The 13,239-nt window shown below is 47.3% G+C and overlaps 1 protein-coding gene across 2 annotated transcripts in view; it reads left to right on the forward strand.

Annotated features, from left to right (window-relative positions):
- The first annotated feature begins 2,143 nt into the window (after nt 1-2,143).
- The window catches only part of CREBRF (CREB3 regulatory factor), a 47,045-nt gene continuing 35,949 nt past the window's right edge, over nt 2,144-13,239 (forward strand). The window contains exon 1 of one of the 2 annotated variants that reach the window (XM_077265795.1): nt 2,144-2,278. The gene's annotated coding sequence lies outside the window, so the exon portion shown is untranslated. Of the gene's footprint in view, nt 2,279-2,806; nt 3,178-13,239 lie in introns of those variants that run through there. The other variant, XM_077265796.1, reaches the window with a different exon arrangement.

Here is a 13,239-nt window from a genome sequence, read left to right on the forward strand (position 1 = left end):
GGGAGGCTAGGAATGGGCACTACATCGGCTGGTAGATGTATGCGTGCCCCGGGAGGATACGAATGGGCAGTATCCAGGGGGCAGATGTATGCGTGCCCAGTGAAGGTAAGAATGGCTACTACCTGGGGGGCAGATGTATGCATGCCCCGGGAGGGTAAGAATGGGCACTATCTGAGGGGCATATGTATGTGTGCCCAGATATAGCAAGAATGGACATGACCCGGTGGGGGGGGGGGGGCAGTGCATGGGCGCCCTGGGAGGTTAAGGTTGGCCATTATCGGGGGAGCACATATATGCGTTCCCAGTGAAGGTAAGAATGGGCACTACCTGGAGGCAGATGTATGCGTGCCCCAGGAGGGTAAGAATGGGCACTACCTGGAGGTAGATGTATGCGTGCCCCGGGAAGGTAAGAATGGGCACTACCTGGAGGCAGATGTATGCGTGCCCCAGGAGGGTAAGAATGGGCACTACCTGGAGGCAGATGTATGCGTGCCCCAGGAGGGTAAGAATGGGCACTACCTGGAGGTAGATGTATGCGTGCCCCGGGAAGGTAAGAATGGGCACTACCTGGAGGCAGATGTATGCGTGCCCCAGTAGGGTAAGAATGGGCACTACCTGGAGGTAGATGTATGCGTGCCCCAGGAGGGTAAGAATGGGCACTACCTGGAGGTAGATGTATGCGTGCCCCAGGAGGGTAAGAATGGGCACTACCTGGAGGCAGATGTATGCATGCCCCAGGAGGGTAAGAATGGGCACTACCTGGAGGCAGATGTATGCATGCCCCGGGAAGGTAAGAATGGACACTACCTGGAGGTAGATGTATGCGTGCCCCAGGAAGGTAAGAATGGACACTACCTGGAGGTAGATGTATGCGTGCCCCAGGAAGGTAAGAATGGACACTACCTGGAGGTAGATGTATGCGTGCCCCGGGAGGGTAAGAATGGGCACTACCTGGAGGTAGATGTATGCGTGCCCCGGGAGGGTAAGAATGGGCACTACCTGGAGGCAGATGTATGCGTGCCCCAGGAGGGTAAGAATGGGCACTACCTGGAGGCAGATGTATGCATGCCCCAGGAGGGTAAGAATGGGCACTACCTGGAGGTAGATGTATGCGTGCCCCGGGAGGGTAAGAATGGGCACTACCTGGAGGCAGATGTATGTGTGCCCCAGGAGGGTAAGAATGGGCACTACCTGGAGGTAGATGTATGCGTGCCCCAGGAGGGTAAGAATGGGCACTACCTGGAGGCAGATGTATGCATGCCCAGTGACGGTAAGAATGGGCACTACCTGGAGGTAGATGTATGCGTGCCCCAGGAGGGTAAGAATGGGCACTACCTGGAGGTAGATGTATGCGTGCCCCAGGAGGGTAAGAATGGGCACTACCTGGAGGCAGATGTATGCGTGCCCCAGGAGGGTAAGAATGGGCACTACCTGGAGGCAGATGCATGCGTGCCCCAGGAGGGTAAGAATGGGCACTACCTGGAGGCAGATGTATGCGTGCCCCAGGAGGGTAAGAATGGGCACTACTTGGAGGCAGATGTATGCGTGCCCCAGGAGGGTAAGAATGGGCACTACCTGGAGGTAGATGTATGCGTGCCCCAGGAGGGTAAAAATAGGCACTATCCAGGGGGTAGATGTATGCGTGCCCAGTGACGGTAAGAATGGGCGCTACCTGGGGGCAGATATGTGTGTGCCAGGGATGGCAGGACCGGGCGATGACGTGCCAGCGTCCAATACTAGCGCTTCAGCTGTGTGGCATGTAGCCCCCTCCTCACCGTGGTAATGAATGAATGAATGGAGACCCCTCCCACCCAGGGATTCCCCGCTCCACACACAGCGAGAAGACGTATGACAGCGCCAGCACGCCGCGGGAGGCCGCCGGGCACAGCGGTGGGCACGTTACACGGAGGCTGCCCGGTACACCGCCACACTGGCAGTGCAGGGACGGCAGTGGTGGCCGGTGGGGACCGTGTGGGGCACGGCTGCTTCCCCGGGCTCTGCCGCCTTCTCTTCCTGCTCACTACTGCTCCTCTTCACCTCCCCCCTCCACTGCCACCCCTGACAGCAGAGCGCTGATTGGCCAGGCTTGGGTACCGAGCGGCGAGGATTGGCTGGCCACCTAGTCACGTGGGCGGGGAGTCACGCGCTTTCCGGGAACCCGTCAGGAAGGAAATAAACAAAACAAAGCAGAAAGCATGGAGACCGTCCGGGGGGAAGAGCGGCGACGGCGGCAGCAGAGAGGCGGCTGACAGGGCGCACGGAGCACGCCTGGGGACGGGTGAGAGCCTGGGGCCCCTGCGAGGGGAGGGCACGGCGCTCGTGTGGCCCGGGGTCGGACCTGTGCAGGGCGGGGAGGCAGGTGAGGGGGGCGTGGTGCCCAGTCACACACCGTGTCCTCCCGGGACAGTGACCCCTGCGCACGGTGGGTCCGGTGCACTGTGCCGGGGCAGGTTTCCATGCAGTGCAGGTTTCCATGCAGTGCAGGGGGAGTGTTGCTGGGTAGAGGGCTCTGCATGGCCGGGGGGTGTGCGCGGAGGGAGGAGCCGCGGCTTTACATAAGCAGCCCTCCGTTCCTGGCCCAGGTTGCGGTGGGGGAGGAGGCGCGGCGGCGGCACAGCTCTCGGCTCCCTCCCGCCCCTCGCATTGAATGGAGCAGGAGATTGTTTATGTGTTCGCTCACAGAAGCTTTGCTGGGAGGAAGGGGGCGGGAGCGAGTTGTGTGACACTACATCTGTCCAATCACAGCCCTCGCTGGAAAGCGGCTGTCCAATCACTGCTGCCTAGGCTGTGACGCTGGTTAGGTTGCGTCCTTGCTGGAGCTGTGGCCATGTTGGCTGTGTACACCAGAAAGGGGTGTGTATGCGGGGCTGCGTGTTGTGTGTGGCCCCTGTGCAGCATGGCTGGCAGACTGGCCTCCTCTCCCCCCTCAGAGTGCCGGCATGACCCTCCCCTGTGCACTCCATACTCTGCAGTGCCAAACTTCTGAGCTGTGGGGTCTGTGCCCCTCTGGGCAGTCACCTGGCAGCCTGTGGTCATGTCTGTGCTGTGGGCTGATGTGATGACATACCAGTCCTGTGTAATAAATGGCCAGTTTATGTTTTACTCCTCTTGGGCCAACCTTGCAGCGCGTTATTGTGCTGGACATTGCACACGTGACGCCCCAGTAATCCTAGTCAGGTAAGAATGGTTTTCTAGTCATTATATAGGATGTATGTGCGGTGCCAGGCAGTACGTGCATGCACCTGTCCGATCCGTGTGTACAGACCCCTGTAATTACAATCTCAGACCTATGGACTCTGTAAAATCGAAGACCCACTAAGGCCGGGATCACAGTACCTGGCCCACATGGCAAGTCTCCTGCATAAATCAGGCTGTCGGGCAGCCCAGGTATTGGCATCCGAGCTTGGACCATATACCACAGATGTGTGCCCAGGGCTGGCCGTGGCAGTTTCGGATGTAACACAGTGATGAGCGAGGATGCTTGTGTCCTAATGAAGTATTTTGGCGTGCTCAAAGTATGCTCGAGTCGCCTCCACTGCATGTCTCGCTGCTGTTCGACAGTCGCAACACATGCGGGGATTGCCTGTTTGTTAGGGAATCCCTATATGTGTAGCGGCCATCAAACAGCCGCGGCGACTTGAGCATTTGTTTCGAGCACGCCAAAGATACTCGCGTAGGACATGAGCGTGCTCGCTCATCACTAGTTAAACCATTTTGCAGACACATCCGGTCTACATTACAGTGCCAGGTTCAATAATTCCATTGGATAGTATTAGCTGAAATATTTATCTACAAACTGAAACTTCACAATTTGTGTTTTTCTAAAGCCAGTTTCACACACCCATGTGCACTCATGGCTAAAAGTTTTGAAACGGGCACAAATTTTGGTTTTCACAAAATTTGCTGCCTAATACTTACAGTGCTGACTTTTTTTCAAGACTTCTACAATTTGCCATGACATGCTGGATATTAGTTTTCGGGCTAAACCCTGACTGGTGACAACCCATTCTTGTCTAATCAGTGCTAGGAGCTTATCATCACAATTAAGGTCTCATACTCACTTGGGAGCAAAACGGACGAGTGCAATCTGATAAAAAATCGGATTGCACTCTGACCAATGTTATTCAATAGGTGACATCTCATTTTCGATTTTTTTTTTTTTTTCCTCAGGTGAAATCGGACTGAGAAAAAAATCACAGCATGCTGCGATTTGCTGCGAGTCTCGGACGAGACTCGCCAGTGCAAGTCAATGGGTGTGAGAAAAAAGCGCACGGAATATGGACCATCCGTTTTCCGTCTGTTTTTTACAGATACCTTACCATTCTGTGGCATAGAACACTGTAAATGGTCCTGTAAATGTATAAAAATAGTTGCTGAGAAAAAAAAAAATGCATTGCATAGGGGATGTAAAACGGATGGTGCAATTAAAAATCGCATTGAACTCGCATGACACTCGCATAGTTTGCATCCAATTTTTTCGGTCCAGATTACAGACCGTTTTTTTTCTCACAAATGGGTATGAGCCCTTAGTGTGTCACAGGGTTACCGAGAAGGAGAGGAGCCAGAAGACCGCAGCGTCTGGTTGCTTCTACTCCTGCTCTGAAAAGTAGCTCTTCACCTTCTTTTTAAAGAGTGTAACTTTCTTTTGGCAGTACATGGGTTAATCGGCCTTGATGGGAGCTCTGGGAGTTTGAGCTCTCAGCTGAGCATGGCTAGCCACTCCTATCCCCTATATAATCTGGGTCCTGACTGAGACACATTGGCAGAGCTAGCTTGCGCTACATGGCTTGGAGAATAGGTGTTTGGTTATATGAGAAGGTGTTTTTGGTGGATTTATAAGTGACCGTTGCTTGGGTTAGTAAATGTGATAATTCCCTTTCCTTCTCCTACTTTGGTTTTTCCCCATCCTCTCCTCGGTGCATTTGTCTGTTATATGTGAGTGAATATTTGTATGCCTGGTATTTTTCCGTTGCCCTGTTCATGTTGCCTTGTTCATCAGGTTAGTGTACTGTGGTGCACAGCTGCTTCCCTGGGTGGGGGACGGGAACAGACTGAGTGCGGATTCATGAGATAAGGCAGGGTACGTGGCCCCGGCATCTTCACCTTCAGAAGTAACCCATAGAACAGGGTGGTCTAGCATGCCCCCTATCGTTAGGTACAGGGAAGGAGTCCCCGGTCACCCGACATCTGAGTCGTGACAGTGTTTTTGGTTGTTCATCTGCTTTTTGAGAATTGACCACAGGTTCTCCGTGGGATTCAGATCAGGTACTTTACCTCCATGGACCCAAAATGTCAATATTTTGTTCAGGGAGACACATCACTTTTCCAGTTACATGTTGCTTCATCATGCTGTAAAAAGCCTTGTTAATCACCAAATTACCCCTGAATCATTGGGAGAAGTTGGTCTTGGGGGATATTTAGATTACCTTCTTTATTCATGGGAGTTTTCTTAGGTAAAATGAAAAGCAACCCCACACACAAAAGGTCTCGGGAAGTTTTACTGTTGGCATGACACAGGACTCATGGTAGCGCTCCCCTTTTCCCCTCTAGATAATATTTTCTCCAGGAGTTCCAAGCAATATGAAGGGGACTTCTCCAGAGAAAATAACTTTACCCAAGCCCTCTGCAGTCAAAACCTTGTACTTTCTGCAGAATGTCAGTCTGTTTTTGATATTTATCTTGGAGAGAAGAGTCTTTCTTGCTGCCCTTACTGACACCAGGTCAGCCTCCAAAATCCTTTGCCTCACTGTGCACGTAGACCTACGGCACCTGCCCACTGCAAGCTCTGCTCTGGTGTTGACCTGATCCCATAGCCGAATCCTGGAGACTGTCCTGGCACTCCCTGGACCTTCTTGACTTCCTTGTTCACAGCAATTGAACCACTCTCTTCTTAATTTCAGGCATGTTTTGAAACCAAAATTTGTCAGTCTGAAAACTTTAGGCCATGATTTCCAGACCGACTGTGGGTATGGTATGTTGACCCAAATTCAGCAGTTTTATAGGCCTGTTTGAGGCTTTTAAGTTCAGATCAGGAGACCCGCGTCCAGTCTGGAATTCACTGCCTCACAGGAACCGTGAAGCCGCCCTGCAGCTCACGTCCCCCTTTTTTGTATAAATGTTTGTGTGACAGGTTGGGTTGGTAATACTGTAATATTGGAAAGGCTGAATACGACTATACTATGACCATGTTGAGAATTTGACATAAATTATAATGTCCCAGCGATCTGATGAAAGAGCGATAAGGAGAACACAGACAAGTGCAGTTTGTTCCCACCCCAGGGTCAGAGGGAAGCGTGAATGATCAAAGTGCTGCCTAGCTCTGCCCATTCCGCATCAGCGCTAGTGATCTGGTTCCTGTTCTGGGGCCACCTGCCAATTGTTCGGACTCTTGGCAAGTTTACATAAAGGCTTTTATTGCATTGTAATCAGACAGAAACGTATAATTGGGTGAATCATACTCTCGTTAAAGGATATGGACACCTTCGGAACTACTTTTTTTTTTTTGTTTTAAAATAGTTAACCCCGTTTAGTGACCACCAATACGTCTTTTTACTGACCTCACATATCCGACAATGGCATCCCCTGCTGGGTAAAAATGCAAAAGCTGTTGACTGTACACTATAGCTGATAACTTGCTGCATCAGCCTTGATTGGTGTTGGCACCAACCATGGCTTTTTAACCCCTTAGATTCTGCTGTCACTAGTGACTACGGCATCTAAATGGTTGAGTGTGGGGGCTCCGTCTTTAACCCTATTGACACCCTGAGATCATGATTGTGTGGTCCTGATGTTTGCCATGGCAATGATTGTGTGGTCCTGATGTTTGCCATGGCAATGTTTGCCTGGACAAATAACAGCTTTAGAGTCTGCCGGCTAGCTATAGCAGCCTGTTCAGAAGTTAGCGACATTTAGGTGATAAAAATCACATTTTTCCTTCCTGTCATGTCACTTTGTATTAATTCCTGAAAAGCAGCCAAATGGTTAATAAATTACCCGAGAGCAGTTTTGAATATGTTGAAGGGTGCTGTTTTTAAAGTGGTCTCACTTTTGGGGATTTTAGGACATATAGGTCCACCAAAGTCGCATCAAAACTTAATAGGTCCCTAAAAACGTAAGTTTTGTAAATTTCCTTTAAAAAATGAAAAATTGCTGCTACAGTTTTAAACCTTCTAACATCCTAACAAAATAAAAGGATATTTTAAAAATGGTGCTGATGTAAAGCAGACATGAGGGGAAATGTTATTTAACAACTATTTTATGTGGTATGACTGTTTGGATTAAAGGGACGATCATTTCAAGTTTGAAAATGGCTAATTTTTGGAATTTTTTGACAAATTTCTGTTATTTTTATAAATAAACACAGAAAATATCGACATAAATTTACCGTGTTTTTCGTCTTCTAGTCCGAAAAGTATGGTACTATTAACATAAACTACAACGAAAATCAATTGGATCTGCTGAAGCGTTCCAGAGTTATTACCACATAAAGTGACAGTGATCAGATTTGAAAAATTTGGCCCGGACACTATGGGGTTAACTGCATGTATTTTAGGGTAACAGAAAAAAAAAAAAAAAAATATATATATATATATATATATATACACACACACACACACACACACACACACACACACACACACACACACACACACACACGTGTGTGTATATATTTAAAAAAATGATTTTTTATGTATGTATGTGTATGTACCGTATTTTCCGGCGTATAAGACGACTGGGCGTATAAGACGACCCCCCAACTTTACCAGTTAAAAAATAAAATCTTCTTAAAAGTCGGGGGTCTTCTTATACACCGTATGTCGTCTTATAGGGCCGGTGAATATGTGCCTTTTGGGGGGGGGGGGAGTGATCCTGATGACGACGAGGGGGCATCTCACAGGAAAGTGAGTATCCCCCATTACCTTATCATAGCGCTGCAGCGTGGGGTCTCTGTGCTGGGAGCGGCGGCTGCTGTGCTGTGGTGCGGCGGCTCCTCTTCTGCAGTGTGGGGCCTCTGTGCTGTGGGGTGGCGGCGGCGGCGTATCTTTATGCAGTCGGGGCTCCTCCGGCATCTCATTAAAGCCTGGAGGCCCCGCCGGCAACTCCATCGGTACAATGCGGTGGCCTCCGGGAAAATGGCCGCTGCTCAGATTCAGATCTCGTCCCGAGATCTCGGGAGACGAGATCTGAATCTGAGCAGCGGCCATTTTCCCGGAGGCAGCTCAATAGGTGCGATGCGGTGGCCTCCGGGAAAATGGCCGCTGGGGGCTGCGCATGCTCAGATTCAGATCTCGTCCCGAAATCTCGGGACACGAGATCTGAATCTAAGCAGCGGCCATTTTCCCGGAGGCCACCGCATTACACCGATGGAGTTGCCGGCGGGGCTTCCAGGCTTTGAGATGCCGGAGGAGCCCCGACTGCATGAAGATACGCCGCCGCCACCGCCCCACAGCACCAGAGGCCCCACACTGCAGAAGAGGAGCCGCCACACCACAGCACAGCAGCCGCCGCTCCCAGCACAGAGACCCCACGCTGCAGCGCTATGATAAGGTAATGGGGGATACTCACTTTCCTGTGAGACGCCCCCTCGTCGTCATCAGGACCACTCCCCCACCCACCATATGCACCCGGCGTACAAGGCGATTCCCGGCGTACAAGACGACCCCCGACTTTTAAGAAGATTTTTAGGGGTTAAAAAGTCGTCTTGTACGCCGGAAAATACGGTGTATATATATATATATATATATATATATATATATATATATATATATATATATATATATATATATATATATATATATTCATTTTGTATGGTAAAAATTAAAATGTCAAATTTTTGCAGACTTTGCTTACGCCCCGAGTCTCACTAATGTAAAAAGTATATATGCCAATTTTCAAGATGATCGAACTATGTTTAGAGGTTGCACACTTTTAGCAGTTTAATAAAAGCATGCAAAAAAACAGATTTTCAATGTTAAGTATTTTTTATTAGAAATTCAAACAATTAAAAACTTAGAATAATAGTGACAATAAACAGTAACATTGATAGGCAGTATCATACGTATTAGGCTGGGGTCACACATGGCGTAAGAAAATACGCCACGTATTATACGTCCGTACTACGGCCGTAATACGGAGAAATGTCCCCAAAATATTGATCCGTAGTCAGGGTGTTTCAGCGTATTTTGCGCATGGCATCCTCCGTATGTAATCCGTATGGCATCCGTACTGCGAGATTTTCGCGCAGGCTTGCAAAACCGACATCTAATGGATTTATGTGCTCAAATGTTAGGGAAAACATATATACAGTATATATATATATATGTCATTGAGACACATATATATATATTCTGTATTTAGATTTCATTCAGCGCGATATCTGTGAACAGCCGCTAATTCAATTGCCGGCTTTTCATTTCTCCTTCCCAAACCCGACAGGATATGAGACATGGTTTACATACAGTAAACCATCTCATATCCCCTTTTTTTTTGCATATTCCACATTACTAATGTTAGTAGTGTGTATGTGCAAAATTTCAGCGCTGTAGCTGCTGAAATAAAGGGTTAAATGGCGGAAAAAATTGGCGTGGGCTCCCGCGCAATTTTCTCCGCCAGAGTGGTAAAGCCAGTGACTGAGGGCAGATATTAATAGCCAGGAGAGGGTCCATGGTTATTGGCCCCCCCGTGGCTAAAAATATCTGCCCCCAGCCACCCCAGAAAAGGCACATCTGGAAGATGCGCCTATTCTGGCACTTGGCCACTCTCTTCCCACTCCCTGTAGTGGTGGGATATGGGGTAATGAAGGGTTAATGCCACCTTGCTATTGTAAGGTGACATTAAGCCAGATTAATAATGGAGAGGCGTCAATTATGACACCTATCCATTATTAATCCAATTGTAGGAAAGGGTTAAAAAACACACACACACATGATTACAAAGTAGTTTAATGAAATAAACACAGCGGTTGTTGTAATAATTTATTGTTCTCCCATTCCATTTCCAGGACCTCGCTTGGCAACATAATAAACGCACAAGATACATACCTTCTGCTGTCAGATCTCGTCCCACGAAGTAATCCATCTGAAGGGGTTAACTAATATTACAGGCAGGAGCCCTGCAAATGCAGCTGTGCTCCGTGCTTGTAATCCCCGGGGAATGAATGAAATGTAGGTCATTGACCTACATTTCCTTCAGTCGCGGTGATGCGCCCCCTGGTGGATGTCCTCATATGACCTGGAGCGTGGGAAAAAGTTCCCAGGCTGCAGTTCATGAGAACATCCAGCAGGGGCGCATCACCGCGACTGAAGGAAATGTAGGTCAATGACCTACATTTCATTCATTCGCTGGGGATTACAGGCAGGGAGCACAGCTGCATTTGCAGGGCTCCTGCCTGTAATATTAGTTAACCCCTTCAGATGGATTACTTCGTGGGACGAGATCTGACAGCAGAAGGTATGTATCTTGTGCGTTTATTATGTTGCCAAGCGAGGTCCTGGAAATGGAATGGGAGAACAATAAATTATTACAACAACCGCTGTGTTTATTTCATTAAACTACTTTGTAATCATGTGTGTGTGTGTTTTTTAACCCTTTCCTACAATTGGATTAATAATGGATAGGTGTCATAATTGACGCCTCTCCATTATTAATCTGGCTTAATGTCACCTTACAATAGCAAGGTGGCATTAACCCTTCATTACCCCATATCCCACCGCTACAGGGAGTGGGAAGAGAGTGGCCAAGTGCCAGAATTGGCGCATCTTCCAGATGTGCCTTTTCTGGGGTGGCTGGGGGCAGATGTTTTTAGCCACGGGGGGGCCAATAACCATGGACCCTCTCCTGGCTATTAATATCTGCCCTCAGTCACTGGCTTTACCACTCTGGCGGAGAAAATTGCGCGGGAGCCCACGCCAATTTTTTCCGCCATTTAACCCTTTATTTCAGCAGCTACAGCGCTGAAATTTTGCACATACACACTACTAACATTAGTAGTGTGGAATATGCAACAAAAAAGGGGATATGAGATGGTTTACTGTATGTAAACCATGTCTCATATCCTGTCGGGTTTGTGCAGGAGAAATGAAAAGCCGGCAATTGAATTACCGACTTTTCACTAACAGCGCTGCGTATTTCTCGCAAGTCACACTGCAGGTCCGTGTGGAATCCGTATTTTTCGCGCCCCCATAGACTTTCATTGGCGTATTATTTGCGCAGTACGCTGACAAACGCAGCATGCTGCGATTTTGTACGGCCGTAGAAAGCCGTATAATACTGAACCGTAATATACGGCTAATAGGAGCAGCCCCATAGAGAATAATTGTGCCGTATGTTATGCGAGTTTTACGGACGTAGTTTCTGCGCTCTTACGTCCGTAAAACTCGCATGTGTGACCCCAGCCTTAAATGATTTACACTAATGTGCTGTGAAAGATGCAACTCCTTCTTTTGTTTGCTTGGTGACGGCTTTCTATGATACTCGATAACTCTTAACAAAAGCTGTAGCATCTCCAAATCATTCTTTGGAGCCCATCGACTTACAACTGCCTCGTGCCAAAAGCGGACATATATTAGACAGACAAAACGCACTACTTTTTGTATTCCTTTCAATTCGGTATTAGAAATATGCAATTGTTTAGTGAATAGCACAATTTTGAGTACATATATGGCCTTTGCCATCCACCTTGCTTCAGTCAGAGCCCCTGGAACCCTAAATTCGAAATAGTTTTTATCTCAGCCTCCAAGATATAGAAATGATAGTTCTAATAGCTCTTTGTAATCTTCTCTTGGATGACTGCCATCTTGCAAGACATTGTTGAGGTAGTCCACTATTTTCACACGTTGTTCTTTTAGAAAACCTTGAATGGGATTTTCTTCATCTAACATCATGAAATAGGACTTCTTATCAACTGAATTCCACTGATTTTGGAACTTTCGGAAAATCTGGATGTCAGGACAACTTGATGGGATGTTACAACAGTTACCAAACACTCCTTTCAAGATTAATTCGTGGGTGTGGTGGCGGCAAGCCAACCACAACAATGGTCTCCCAAATTCAGTTTCAATTCTGATACATGCTCCTTGGATCATTCCTGTATTAGATGCAGTTGTATCGAAAGATATACTAATGATAAGGTCACATAGCGCGAATCGGTCCACCTCCTGAATAACATCTTCAGCCATTAGTTCACCAGTACCTTTCTGGGCAACAGGTACGCCAAGCAAATGCTCAAAATCTTTTCCAGTTTCAAGAACAGCAGCTCTATCTTCTAGAGTTTTGACACTCCCTCAGGCAACAATTCACTATCCCAATGTAAGATTAAATGAGGAGGATTTTCAAACAGTGACTTTTCCATGTTCTCAGCCATTTGTCTTCTGTTAATCGCCCGAGCTTGGAAAACAGTAGATGGAGATATGGAAATGCATGAAACATTGTGACCAAGGCTTTTTGCAGTTGCAATAAATGAAGTACTTGCTTGTCGAATGGAGAGTTGTTCTCGATCCCATGTAGCCGTGAGTGTGTGATCAAGAGGTTTTAATCTACGACCTGCACAAGATTTTTTCACTGGTGGTGCAGAAAATTTGTCCTCTTCGTGAATTGATGATGATGGAGATGAGACTGAGTGTTCCACTCATTTTGGCGATTTCTTTATAATGTTTCTCCTTGTATGCCTCCTTTTTTTTTTCTGCATTTATTTTCTTCTTTTTAATTTGTGAGGCAAGAACCTTATGTACACCACTCATTGATAAACTCATATAATCCTCTCTTTGTGACATAAGGAATGCTTTATCATCTTCTAGTACGCTATTCATGGAGATCACATTTTGCCTGGCAATATCAAATAGGTCAACAAGATCACCTTTCCAAATCTGCCGCTTCATATTTACTTTGTCAATGTTTCTTGATTTCTCTTTACCCAGATGATGATATTCCTTGTATAACTTCTGTATACGAGTTCGGATATTCTCCTCTGTCATGACAGGGATACTTGCTTTCTTCCACACTTCCTTTAGTTTAATACTTGTGGATTTAGCAGCACACGAGAGTGTTTCTTTCATTTCCTTGTGATGGTAAATAAAAACTAAAAGCAAGTGTTCCTTGGAAGGGAGTTGAGCTCCCAAAAATTCACCACCATGCACCTTTTCAAGTAACCAAATTCCCTTTCTAGTACTCTTTATCAGTTAAACTACCCGCAAAACATAATAGAAACACAACATGCACATTAGTGTGATGTCGATGATACAT

Source organism: Ranitomeya variabilis, chromosome 5 (assembly GCF_051348905.1).
Source record: "Ranitomeya variabilis isolate aRanVar5 chromosome 5, aRanVar5.hap1, whole genome shotgun sequence".
Lineage (NCBI taxonomy): Eukaryota > Metazoa > Chordata > Amphibia > Anura > Dendrobatidae > Ranitomeya > Ranitomeya variabilis.